We start from the raw sequence: 13470 nt of genomic DNA, 5'->3' as shown, positions 1-13470 counted from the left end.
AGACTGCTTGGCAAAGCCCTAGAGAAGCTTCATGGGTTCTGCATATGTGAGACGCAAATGTCACCTTTCAAAAAGATTTTAAACTATTTTAAAAGTGTAGGAAACAACATACACACTCCAATGTGCTTTGTACAAAACGTTCACCCATCACAGGCGGGCAGTGCACATGTGTAACGTCTGCTTCACTCATACTCTACGGGGCTCAGAATGACCTCCCCTTCATCGGTGCCTCCTGAGACCAAAAGGTGGCAGCTGTGAAAATCTGTTGCTTTTTTCAACTGCTTAGCTGAGAAAGTCAAGACATTTTTCCAATATTGTGGACCTAAGCAAAACATAGTAATGATTTCTGTGTCATAGAAGATGATGATTGTCCATAATTTCAAATTTGCACTTTTGTTAAATTCTATTGCCTAAGGCAATACAAGTTTTAAATAACCTTTTTCTTTTGGTAATTTTTATAGTCACAGGAGAGTTGTAAAGATGGTCCCGTGAGTTCCCGAATACTCCTTATCCAGTTTCTGTTTCTCCTGACTTTGCCATCGTGCACTGCTGTAGTGTGTTTGCCAGAACTAAGAAACCAACCTGGTTATATCACTGTTAAATGAACTCCAGATTTTATTCAGATTTCACTGATTTTTTTCACAAATGTCCTTTTTCTGTTCCAGGATCCAACCAATCCAGGATACCACATTTCAATAGTCAAATTTGTATTTTCATCAATCTCGATGTCCTCATTTCATAACTAAGTTCTAAATGTAAACCTGCAGTTTTATACTCATAAAATAGCCATTTGATCTATCTTGCCTTGTGAAATTCCAGAAAGATTCTTTGAGGGAAAAGAGAGGAATTCACTATTTTTTTTTAAACAGTTTGCAGTCACCCAGAGGAGATGATGCTTGAGGCTTGGTGTGACCCTGACAGTCCTGTGGGGGCACAGTTCCAGCACCGTTAGGCCTACGAGGACTTGCTAAAGAGAGTTGCCCCTGGCTCTCAGTGCAGAAGTTTCACACCCTTTTGAGGTTGAAATTGCTTCTGGCTCTTCATCCTGAAGGATTTGGGATGCTTTTCCCCAGTAGAATGAACCTGAGCCTGGTGTTCATTTATTCATTTATTCTTTTGACAAATATTTAATCAGTTGCTATATGCTGGACACTCTAGGACCCGGGGCTACTCGTGAACCAAGTCAGCAAATTCCTGCCCTCATGGAGCTTGCATTCTAGTGGAGGAGACCATGATATACAAGAGAGAAAAGTGAACTACATGGTGTGTTAGATAGTGATACCCAGAGGAAAAACAAAATGGGAAAGGAAATGAAAGGTTGGTGGAGGGTGAAATTTAGATAAAGCAGGAGCAGATACGGGGTGGGCGAGAGCATTTTACCAGAGGACATGGCAAGTGCAAAGGCCCTGAGGCAGGAACACACCTGTGTGCTTGAGGAACAGCAAGAGGGCCACTGAGGCTGTGAGGGACTGAGAGGGAGAGGCCAGTTAGGAGGCTGGATGGAACATGAGGAGCTGCCCAGAGCCTTCCACAAACAATAGCTAGAGACTTCCGGGCAGCACTGAGGCTGAGCATTTGTAGTATAAGCGTTCATACCAGTGCATGTGTACACCCCTGGCGGGGAGCCCATCGAGAGGCCCAGATGGGTCCCTGCATGGAGCAAGAGGGGAGTGTAGGCCTGGCCTGGGCACCGAGCTCAGGCAGCTGCAGGGATCTCTTCTGACCCAGGTCCCTGAGGAGCCACAGACACAGGACTGGGTGTTAGCCCGCCTCCAACGCCCAGGCTGCCCGTGGATGGGCCGGTGGGGCGGAGTCAGGCAGATTCCCCCCAACCCCGCAGGCCTCCCTGTGCTGCCAGCGGGCCCCGAACTTACCTACCCGCGGAGACATGACCCCTGCAGCTCTTGAGCTCTTGAGAAATTAGGAGAAACCTGGGACGCGAGAGGAACTTCTCGCAATTCACGGCAGGGGGCGCTGGAGGTATTTTCACGTGGCTATTCACCCAAACGTCCTTCCACACGCAGCTGAACAAACAAAGTGCGCTACATCCATTTGGTGGGACTCAGCAATAAAAGAAAGAGACACTGATACGTGCACCAACATGGATGAGTCTCCAAAAATGACGCTGAGCGTAAGAAGCCAGGCAGAAAAGAGCACATACTGTATGACTCCATTTACATAAAATTCCAGAAATCACAAACTAGTCTACACTGACATGAAGCAGATTGTTGGTTGCCTGGGGATGAGGGTGGGGAGGGGAGGGGCAGGAGGGATTACAAAGGGACTGGAGTAAATTTCAAGGGAGGGGGGATGGATATGGTCATGAACTTGACTGTGGTAATGGGTTCACAGGTGTATACATGTGTCAAAATGTATCAGGTTGTATCCTTTAAACATGTGCAACTCATTGCGTGCCAAATATACATCAATAAAGTTGAAAATGTAAATGGAGTAAACACTCTTGTAAAAGTTAGAGACAGTCGACATGGGAAAAGTAAAAGTTATGACTATGTTGTGTCCCAAGGTTTTATTTATATTTTATGTGTGTATATACATATATGTGCATTTATATATATTTAAAGCATGATTACATGTTCTAAATTTCATGTGTATTATCATTATATACATGATTATATACTGCAATGTATACTTCTATGTATTTATTTATATTATATAAACATTTGATTTTTATACAGTTTATATTTTATCTTATATGACTTTACACATTTATAAATATATTTAACATACTGTATATAATTTATACATGTTCATGTGTTCTATATAATTTTACATTTATTCACTTTATATATTATGAATACATTCTTGTGTGTGTACGTGTGTTTATACAGAGAATCTGAGGCTCCTAAGATTGTAACATTGATGGGACCCCTTCATTCCACAGGTCAAACGTCTCGCCCAGATTTCTCCAAATGCCCAGCAGTTTGAAGTTTGAAACCTTCAGCCTCCATCTCCTGGCTGTGGCTCTACCTGCATCCCTGCAGGAATTTGCAAATGACACACACACCTTCTCCCCACATCCCTCCACCCTCCAAGCAACCTTGAGTACAAAGCTGATGCCTAAAATCCGAATTTTCCGTGAACACTGGGGAGTCACAGTAGCCCCTCACAGTAAGTGGTTTAAGAGAGTATGTTATTCCAGGGCCACCCTGGTCGGGGTTCTGCTCAGCCCCCCTCCCTCCTGGCTTCCCCCTTCTCTCCTCTCCTCTGTGCCCCTCCCTGTTGGACCACCTCCTCTCTGCTCCAAATCCTTCTCTTCAGAGCAGGCAATTCTGCCCGACCAGCACCTCCTCCCAAACTCTCAAAAAGCTCCCCAGAACAAAAGACCAACAGAGAGACAGCTGTGGCCGCTGATGACTATTTTTCCCAGCCTCCCACATACAGCCACAGGTTTGTAACTGTGTGTGCACAGGTACCCATGCATGTGTGCAAGCACACTTACACCCTAAAGAACTACCAGGATGCTAACCCAAAAAAGCAGCCCTGAGAATTGGCCCGCCACCCCTGCCCCAGGTTCCTTTCCCCTCCCCACACCCATGTCCCAGGGACCCTCAGGACTCCTGCCTCACCCCCTCACTCTCTGAAGTGTCTTTCCTTCTGGCCTCAAGTGCTGCTCCGAGTCCCCACGCTCTCCCGCTGGGGCTTCGTTTCCTGAGTGAGGAGCAAGCCAGCCAGTACAAAGGCTGAATAAACAGTCGGTAGAAATTAACTTGAACGTTCAGGGAGAAGAACAAAGACTTTCGACGTGAGCTGGAGAGGGAATCCTAATTGCCAGCGAGTGAGGAGCCTCTGGCGCCAGGCTTCAGGAGACACAGAAGCAGGGATGTTGACAGTGGCGGAGACAAGCAGGTGCGATGCTGATTTGATAAGGAGAAGGGCGAGCATTCTAATGTAATGAGGATGCTGCTGGAAAGGGGAATTGGGACTGAGAAAGGAGAGGGGTCCTGCAGGCAGCCAGCTGAGGACATGTTCCTGGATGGAGGGTCCCAGTCTCATCTCCCAGCCCAGCTGGGGAGGAAAGGGCATCTGGGAGCAGGGGCTGGGGCAACAGGGGCTGGGGCAGCAGGGGTTTTAATGGTGATGTCCCCCTTGGAGCCACAATTACAGCCAAGGAGGCATTCCATGGTGGTGCAAGGGGAGAGTGGAAGGGTGACCAGCATTTGGGTCTTCAGTATGGTGGATGTCACGGATCCCCTGGACCCAGAAAGAGGGGGTAGACCTCACCCTGGAAGAACCCACAGAAGGAGACAGACAGAGAGACTTCGACAGAGAAGCATTCAGCAGAACTTGTCCTCACGCCTACCCCATTCAGCAGCTGAAGGGCATACATAATAAACAAAATATTTATCAGGTGCCTCCTCGAGGCCAGAAACTTTATGTTAAACTCCCATGATTCGAGGTGGCATGATTATTATTGGCCCTAGTTTACAGGTGGACAAACTGAGGCCCAGAGAGATTGAGTAAATTCCCCAAGATCACACAGCTCTTAGCCAGTCTCAGCTAAAACACAAGGAAATGGTCATAGAATTCCCTTTGGGGCATTTCATCCTCTGTTACCTGAGTTTCTGTGGCATCTTCTGGAGGGCAAATGCACTCAATTGTACATCTTTAAGGGCCCAGGAAGTTCTGGGTCCTGTTTCATGTACTAGTTACAGAAGCAGAAGACTCATGCCCTGCTCTCAAGGGACTCACAAAAACTAGGAGGCAAATGTGGCAGCAGAAGGATCTCCATGTCCTCTGTTGGCTGAGGTGGCTGGGGTTCCATCCACACCTGGTGGGAGACTGGCTGTGAGGGTTCAGAAATAATTCCTGGAGGAGGGGACCTCAGTGTGTTAGGGGAAGAAGGGACAACCCACAGTGGAGACAGCCTTAGCCGAGGCATGGAGGTGAGAGAACTTGAACTTTCCGCAGTTTGGAATGACTGGAGGTTTCTCTTTTCTTTTCTTTTCTTTTTTTCTTTTCTTTCCTTTTCTTTCCTTTTCTTTTCTTTTCGATTCTCTCTCTCTCTTTCTTTTTTTAATGGAGGCACTGGCGATTGAACCCCGGACCTCATGCATGCTAAGCATGTGCTCTATCGCTGAGCTCTACCCTTCCCCTGGAATGACTGGAGTTGATGGCTGGGCTTGGCGGTGAGCCCTGAGGCTCTGGAGGCCCATGGGGTATTGGAAGACTTTCTGGATGGCACCAGGGGTCTCCCCTGAGGGTGATGAGAGGGGCTGGTGCCCTCACTGAGCCTGGAATTGTGGATAAAGAAACCTTCCCTGGGGGAAATGCAGGAGGCTCCCCAGGACCTTTGGCTGGTCTGTTCAGGTTGAGGATCTGAACATGGCACCATGACCTCCGGGACAGAGACCACACCAGGCCACCTCTGATGCCCAGGAAACCACAGGAGGGACGCACCACTGCTGCTAAGCGGCTCCGTGTTCTGTATATTCTCAGGTCCCAGGACACACCATAAATATTCATGGCTGGAAATACAAGCGAGGTCTCTCTGTGCTCCGGAAGAAACCACCCAAGGCACCTGGCTTTCGTCCTCCTGCTTTCAAATGCTAGGTCAGCACCGAGGGAGGACTACACCTTCTAAAACCCGGCTTCCTTAATTTGTTTAACAAAAGACATCTCTGTGCTCTGTGGCCTCTTAATTTCCGTAGATGTTAAAGTGCAGGGAATTAAAGAATCAATGGGCAATTAAGGAGGCACTGGCAGGTTCTGGCCAAGAGCGTATTATTTATTTATTCAGCCAGCCACGCTCATTTTTAAAGTGTTAACTTTCCATTTTGTTTCTGACATCAAAAATAAATCAAACTAAACTGTACACGTCACAGCAGAAAAAAATTATTTGCATGATGCATTGCCCCTTTGAAGGCTCACGAGCCACCTGCAAAAGGAGTTTTTGTCAGTGTCAAAGAAAAAAAAAGATATGAATTCATTCTGGCGCTGGCCTCCCCCTTAGGACAAAGATAGGATTGAAAAGATAGAAATAAGGTTTTAATTCACTAGTAATTTTTCCACCTAGTCTCAAGGTTCTTTCTGATTTCTGAGCATCTATCTTCCTGGATTGTCTTGGGAGGGCAGCAAGATTTTAGTCCATTAACACTGTGGTTGCTTTGGTGAAATTTCAGAACAAGAGGAAATAAATGACCACAGTGGAGACACAGGCTGGCCAGCCTCTGTATTTCCGCTCCTGGTCCAGGGACTTTCATCTAAAGTAGGGGTTCCCCAGTGACCTCTCCCCTTTCCCTCCTTCCAGCTGACACCATTTGGCACGCCTTACCTAAAAAGGAAAATACGAAATTGCCACCCAGTCTCGTTCCTTAACTGCTCCCCAGTTTGAACGAGCCCTGTCCAAATACGGACAATGTGAACAATTCGGAATTGTCCCTGCACCAGTGACCTTCAGTCTCCGCTCCCCAGCCTTCCCCATCCCACCACCCATCCCTCCCCAGCAAGCTCTCTGTAGACCCCATCACTTCCACGCACACAGACACAGCGCCCCGAGGTAGATCTAGCGCAGGTGAATCAGAACCACCTGGATGGCATGTTAAACCGATCCTGATTCAGTAGATCTGGGGGGGGGGGTAGAGCCTGAGAATGTGCATTTCTAATAAATTCTGAGATTGAGACCGTACTTTGAAAATCGCTGTTCTCGGAAATCCGTTGATAGGAGGGAATACTTCCAAAAACTTGTGCTGTGGCGCCATCTAGTGGTCCGCGACCACAGTGGCAGCAATCTGCGCTAGGTGATTTGTGAGACCCTGAAAATCACCCAAGAAATCCATGACTTGTGTAGAATGCATTCTCCTTTGTTATCCCTACTTTTTAAAGGCGAACTTTTTTTTCACACTTTTATTGTGGTATAATTCTTTTACGGTAAACTACACATATTTCAGATTTGTACCATTTGATGAACTTTGCCAGATGTATACACCAATGAAACCACCACCATAAACAAGACAGCTAACATTTCCATCCCCAGCAGGTGCAAATTTCAAACTCCTGACTTATCCCTTTCCACCTCCTTTACCCCCTGGTAACCATAAGTTTGCTTTCTATGTTTGTGAGTCTGTTTCTGCTTTGTAAATAAGTTCATTTGTGTCTAAAGGCGAGCTTTTTATTGAAGTTAAATTTCTTTTCATCCTCCAAACAACCCCAAGGCAGAATTAAGACTGGAGGACAAGTCTTTTGAAAAAAGAAACTCAAACAGACTTTGGTGTTTGTCCCCCAGATTCTTCTAACTCAAGGCACGACAACTGTGACACACTGGCAGACAGTGAAACAGCCACCCAGTTTACACAATAATTAAACCCTAATTTAACCCCAAACGGTCTCAACCCTTGGCCCCCAAGTCAAAGTAGGAAATGAGCTCCAGCTTTTCACAGTCTGAAGCAAGGGAGCACACCTGTTAGAAGAGGAAAATCAAATTGCCCCAAGTTCTGGGAGTGGTGGAGCTAAATTTAAGAGGCAGGGATGCAGCTGGAGGGGTGAGGGTGGCAAGGAGGGGTTAGTGAAAACTGCAGATTCCCAGGCCCATTCTTAAGAGTTTCTGGGTAGGGGCTGGCACTTCGCATTTTCAACAGTCATTCCAGGTAAACTCAAGTAGATGGAAAGAGCCCGGTTTGAGAAAAACTTTGAAAGAGCAACCCCTTTTAATGATGTTCCTCTGCACAGTGCTGTCCAACAGAAGTCTGTGAGCCACATGAGAGACCATCACATATCCACTAGTCGCCTTTAAAAAGTACAAAGAAACAGGTGTGACTGTGTTTTCCTTAACCCACTATATCCAAAATATTACTTTGACACATAATCATTTTGCCCATAGAGTGTATATTTTACAACACATCTCAGTTTGGGTAAGTCACCTGTAAGAATTCGATAGCTGCACGTGGCCAGCAGCTACCATATTGGACAGTGCAGCCCTCGATGCCACGCAGTCCATTAAAACTTTGAGTGATGTTTGGAAATGTTCTATTATCTGCATTTAGGCATCATTTGTCGGGCGCTTCCCACCAGTCCCCAGGATAAGTGTTTTACATGCTTTATGCCCATTCAGCCTCGTGTCAACCCAATGTGAGTGCTCTCAAGACAGGATGTCGTAAATTAACCACAACCACTACCGGGTCCACGTGCAGAGGGCCCAGAGGACCCAGGAGGAAGAATTGGGTCAAGAGTCTGAGCCGGGTTGCTGCCGGAATTGCAGGCTCTGACAGGGAGATACTGGGTCGAGGCTGGTATCCAATCAACAGGGATGATGGGGAGAGAGTTAAACCCTGAAATGGATTCAGGGGTGGGGTGGGAGTTGGGCTGGAGCTACAAGCCCATTTGGACAGGGCCCGCTGGTGGCAAGCAACAGAAATGCATTAGGGTTTTACGAGAAGGGGGCTGGGGAAACTGACAGGACAGCAGTTGGAAGAATTCAATAGGAGGACCTCAGAGTCACCTGGTGAGCTTGCTAAAATCCCAGTATGCAGATAACTGCTGGAGCCAAACTTACTCCCGCCCCATGGCCCAGCAAGCCTCCTCCCAGAGGCAGGCCCAAGAGAAATGAATAGACACAGCCACTGAAAACACAGGAGTGAATCATAGCAACTCTATTCACTACAGCCTAAAACTGGAAACCCAAATGAACACCAACCAAAGAATGGGTCCCTAAATTATGGCGTGTTCATGCAGAGGAATACACACAAGAGAACTTCTGAAGCTCGTCCCCTCTCAGACATCGTAGTGAGTGGAAGTGGCAAGATGCCAGTGTACCTACTGGATGACTCCATTCAGATGAAGTTCCAGAATGGTTGAAACTAATCTTAGGTTGATAAAAGAATGGTGGTCACGTGGGTGGGGGGCAGTGTCACTGACCAGAAAACAGCCTGAGAGAAGCTCCAGGAAATATTCCTCTTTCTTCATTGGATGATGGTTATCCAAGGTGTAGTTATACATAAAAATGCATCACATTCTACACTCAAGATTTGTGTACCTTATGCACAAGTGTTGTGTATACGTTATACTCCAAAGGTAATCATTTTAAAAAATGTATCTCAATACTCATGCTGCAGCCCAGATTGATTAGATCTGCATCTCTGAGAATGGGTCCCAGGCATGGGTAGTTTTAGAAGCAAATCCAATATGCAGCCAGGGTTGGACATGAACGCCCCAGATCGGTGCTTCTTAAACCCCAATGCACACACCAGTCACTGGGAGCCTTGAGATGAAGATGTCGGTCAGCGGCAGGGGCTGAGAGTCTGTTCCAGGTGCTGCCAGCGCTACGGGCACGTGAACCACACTTTGCTTCCTGAACGAAGGTCCTTCTGCTCCAGCCCAGGCTCTGGCTCCATCACCTGACTAACAACAAGGCCTCCAGTGGGCAGGCATCTACGACACAGAGCTGCCCCTACAGAGAAGCTCAAGGAAGCTGAAGATTTCGTAATTTTCGAAGTCCGAAGAATTTGTGGTTGGAAGAGGCAGGACATATTAAGGCTGCATTTAAGTTTGATTTTGAAATTGGGGGACAAATGCACAAGTGTTTATAGTTGGGGGGCAGGGGGATGGTCAGCCAATTTTTTCTGTAAAGGACTGAGTATTTGGAGGGCTGTCTCTGTTGCAGGTACTCAGCTGCACGGCTGTAGCACAAATGCAGCTCTAGACAGTATGTAAACAACGGCTGTTGCTCTGTGTGAATAAAACTGTTTCCAAACGCATGCCTGGTTTGTGACTGTGGTTTACGTTACACTGTCATTCATGTGTGCTGGGTAGCAACCTGAGAACCTAAGAATTGTCTCCCTGGAGAGGAAATGTGTGTGTCTGGGGGACAGGAAAAGAGGTGGTCTCTCACTGTTATCTTATCTTTGGCATCATGTATTGTGTATGTCCATCACCTATTAAAAAAAAAAACAAAACAGAGATGGGGCTTCCATACATGACGTATTTGCAGACGGCCTCCCGTGAGACGTACCTGCTGTCACTTTTACCATCTCCCTTTCCAAGTGCCTGTGAGCCAGACCCACAGGACACCACCCACCCCCCGCCTCAGCAGGACAGTCCTCATCCCTGTCTCCTGTTCCTCGCCTTCTCTCCTTTCTGTGGAGCCTGGTGGAGCCCACCTCCTGCTGGGAGCCCTCCCAGCGTACCAGGAACATTGGCCTCACTCATCTTTGTCGACATGGCTCCTTTGGCTCCGTGGAGAGCAGAGGCACCATGTGCAGGGAAGAGCAGTCTGGATCTGGAAGGTCCAGGTTCAAGCGTGGCTCTGCTGGGTCTGAGCCACAGGCTCCCACCTCACCAATGGTTGCCAGGATCCCACAGGGAATCACCATCTGCACAGACATCACCGTGCCCACCTCCCCAAACAGAGACGCTCCCTAAAGGGCCAGAGTGGTCCCATCCTTGTAGCAGCCCCCATGCAGGATGCTTGGCATACAGCAGGCGCTCAGTGGAGAGGAAGAGATCAGTGGAGTAGGCAGAGCTCCTGCCTGTCCCCAAGCCAGGGAGGCCAGGGAAGTTCCATCCTAGGTCGGGGCAGGAGGTGGCCACCTGGAAGTGGCTTTTCAAATGCCGTCTGTCCCCACCAGATGTCAGCTGGGCCTGTTTTTAGCAACAAACAGCCAACATCTCACCTAGATAATTTGCTTTGCAAAAATACAAAATAATGACATTCCCTTTATATCTGTTAGTAGTTGCTTTATGTATTTAGGTGCTCCTATACTGGGGGCATATATGTTAACAAGTACAATATCCTCATCTTGTATCACTCCTTTAATCATTATAAAATGTTCTTCTTTATCATTCTTTATGGCCTTTGTTTTAAAGTCTATTTTGTCTGAAATCAGTTGTACAACTCAATTAAAAAAAATACAAAATAAGCCCACCGCATTAAAGGAATCTTCAGGAAGGCTTGCGGATCAGTCTAAAAGTCAAACCTGGTGAGTACCTCCGTGCTCATCTAATTCACCCATTATACAGATGGGGCTTGTGGTGGGGCAGGCAGGGCAAGGAACTTGCCACAAGCCCATGGCCAGAGCTCTGAGTCCTCAGAGGGAAGTTGGGGACCCAGAAGGATGCTGTTGGTCAGGATAAGTTAGGACAGGCCGTGTGTAACCCCCAGACTTCAGTGACTCATGAAAGACCTTGGTACACCACACCTCTGTCTCTGTTCTACACCATCTTTACGCTGGGACCCAGGCATGTGGACCAGTCTCTCCTGGGCCAGAGGGAGCGGGCCAGTGAGTCACACGCGGGCTCTCTGTCTGCCTTGGGACAAAGGCCACCTCAACCTGCTTTCCGCTGACCATGCCCGAGCACAAGAGTGGTAGAATGCCATCCTACTGCACAGAGATGGGAGGGAAGACGGACTTTGGGGCAAGGAGATGTCCACTATAGCAGAGAGGCTCAGCCTGACCACCGCTGGTGTGTCAGGACGGGAAGCCACGTTCGGATGCAAGAATTCATACATGTTCTGAAAACAAACAAACAAAAAAACTCAAAAGAAATACAGCAGAGAAAAGTGAATCAAAGTAAAGAACTCGGGAACAGGTATATAAGACACAGCTGAGCAATGAAGCTCCCAAGAGGGCGTCAGCCAAAATATTCTGTGATAACATGACGGAAGTTCAATGTCACCATTTCAAGATTCTTGAGATAGAAGCATGTGTGGAAAGTTTATAATTCTGAAACTGTATTCTGGGTGATTCCAGCAAAGCCCAGGAGACAGAGAACGTCCATACACGTGCACTTGTAAGAATAAGGGTGGAAATCTGATGTTCTGCTGAGTTTCTTCTTGTTCAGAGGGAAACTGAAATCCACTGATAACACAGAATCAAGACGCTGAACGTTAAACTGACTGCAGGGAAAAATTTTGATCAAGAGAATAATGATGAAAGCAAAAAAAAAAAAAAAGAACCAATTAGAAAACAATAGGAAAATGAACTAAATTGAAACAGTAATCACAAACAAGAAGTTAAATTCACCTGCTGACTCCAGATTTCACACATACAGACAAAATTCTAGCAATGTGCTGTGTACAGACACAGCATTTGAAACAAAAAGCACAAAAGAGGTTACCAGAGATGTTTCACACTGATGAAAAAAATACCATTCATGAGCTTTTTAAAACTGAGCAACATGCAACCAAAACTTATAAAAAGAAGCTAAAGTCAAGGGAAAACAGGAAAATACGGTAACACCAATACATATAACGACCCTTTAATGTACTCTCCTTAGAAATGGACATAGTATGGACCAAAAAAAGGGGGGGTGGGTGGGGGAGGGAGACAGCAAAAAAGAAAATCAACAGATCTGAATAATTTACAAGCTGGATTTAGTAAATTACATAAAACTTTATACCAAACCAATAATGTGTTGTTCTTCAAATGTGGTATAACACTTTCCATGATCCCCTCCCCCCAAAACCATTCTATGGTTCATTTGGAAAAGTAAATGTGCAGAAGAACCCAGAACTTTTTAAGAACATAGACAAGAGGCTGTTAGTGTTGGTGAGATGGTGACTGATGGAATTGTCGAGTCCTGTGCTGTCCAGCCTGGCAGCCACCTGGCACCTGCCACCTGGGGCGGTTAGTCTGGACAGACAGGCTGGAAGTGTGAAATATTCACATGAGATTCCAAAGACTTCATATGAAAACACTAAAATACCTTGGTATTTCTAATGTCCATTACATGTTGAAATAATGGGTTAAATAAACGATTATTTTCATGTTTTTCCTTTTGAGGCTCCTAGGAAATTTTAAACTACACACGTAGATCACACTGTGTGTCTATTGGACATACTGGCCTAGAAACAGACCTGGGTTTTCAACTTTTGTCCACACCCTTTACGATGACCCTTGCTCGGGGAGACTTTTCCTTGTAGATCCTCGCAGAATTAAAATGTTCACTCTTTGGCCTAGATGCTACAGGTTTCTCCTTGATTTGTTTAATTTTTCAAATAAGCAAAACGATTGTCCTTGTTTCATCAGTGTTTTCCCAATTCTAAGTTCTGAAACTTCCCCACAGGCTGGTCAGTTAGCCACCATGGTGCTTGTTTAGGGACATGGAATGAGGCATAATCACGTCACATGGCACACAGAGGAGCCGTGGTTAAGAACCCGGCTTTGAGTCTCAGCTCTGCTCCACCTGCAAACCACCATCTGGTCACCCTTTTCTGTGTCCGGGATCAGACCCTGCCTCGCAGGGTTGTCATGAGGACCAAGTATTACCTGTGAAACAGCGTGGCATCTGTCAGGAAGTTCTCTGTAACTCCAGCTCAACCTTGTTTTCTCTTAAGCCTGCAATGGTTAGGTGCCACCTCTAAGCTGTACAAGGTACAGCAGCAATCTCGGAACCCAGGCTCCACGCTGACATCCTACTGGGACTGGCCCAGCAGGACCCCAGGGACCAGCGAGGGGAATACACTGGACACAAACACCTGCAGTGGGACCAGGCTGGATGCTCTAACTCCTGTGCTCA

The sequence above is a fragment of the Camelus dromedarius genome, chromosome 16 (assembly GCF_036321535.1).
Source record: "Camelus dromedarius isolate mCamDro1 chromosome 16, mCamDro1.pat, whole genome shotgun sequence".
NCBI classification, from domain to species: Eukaryota; Metazoa; Chordata; class Mammalia; order Artiodactyla; family Camelidae; genus Camelus; species Camelus dromedarius.
Note: the sequence above shows the minus strand (reverse complement) of the source record.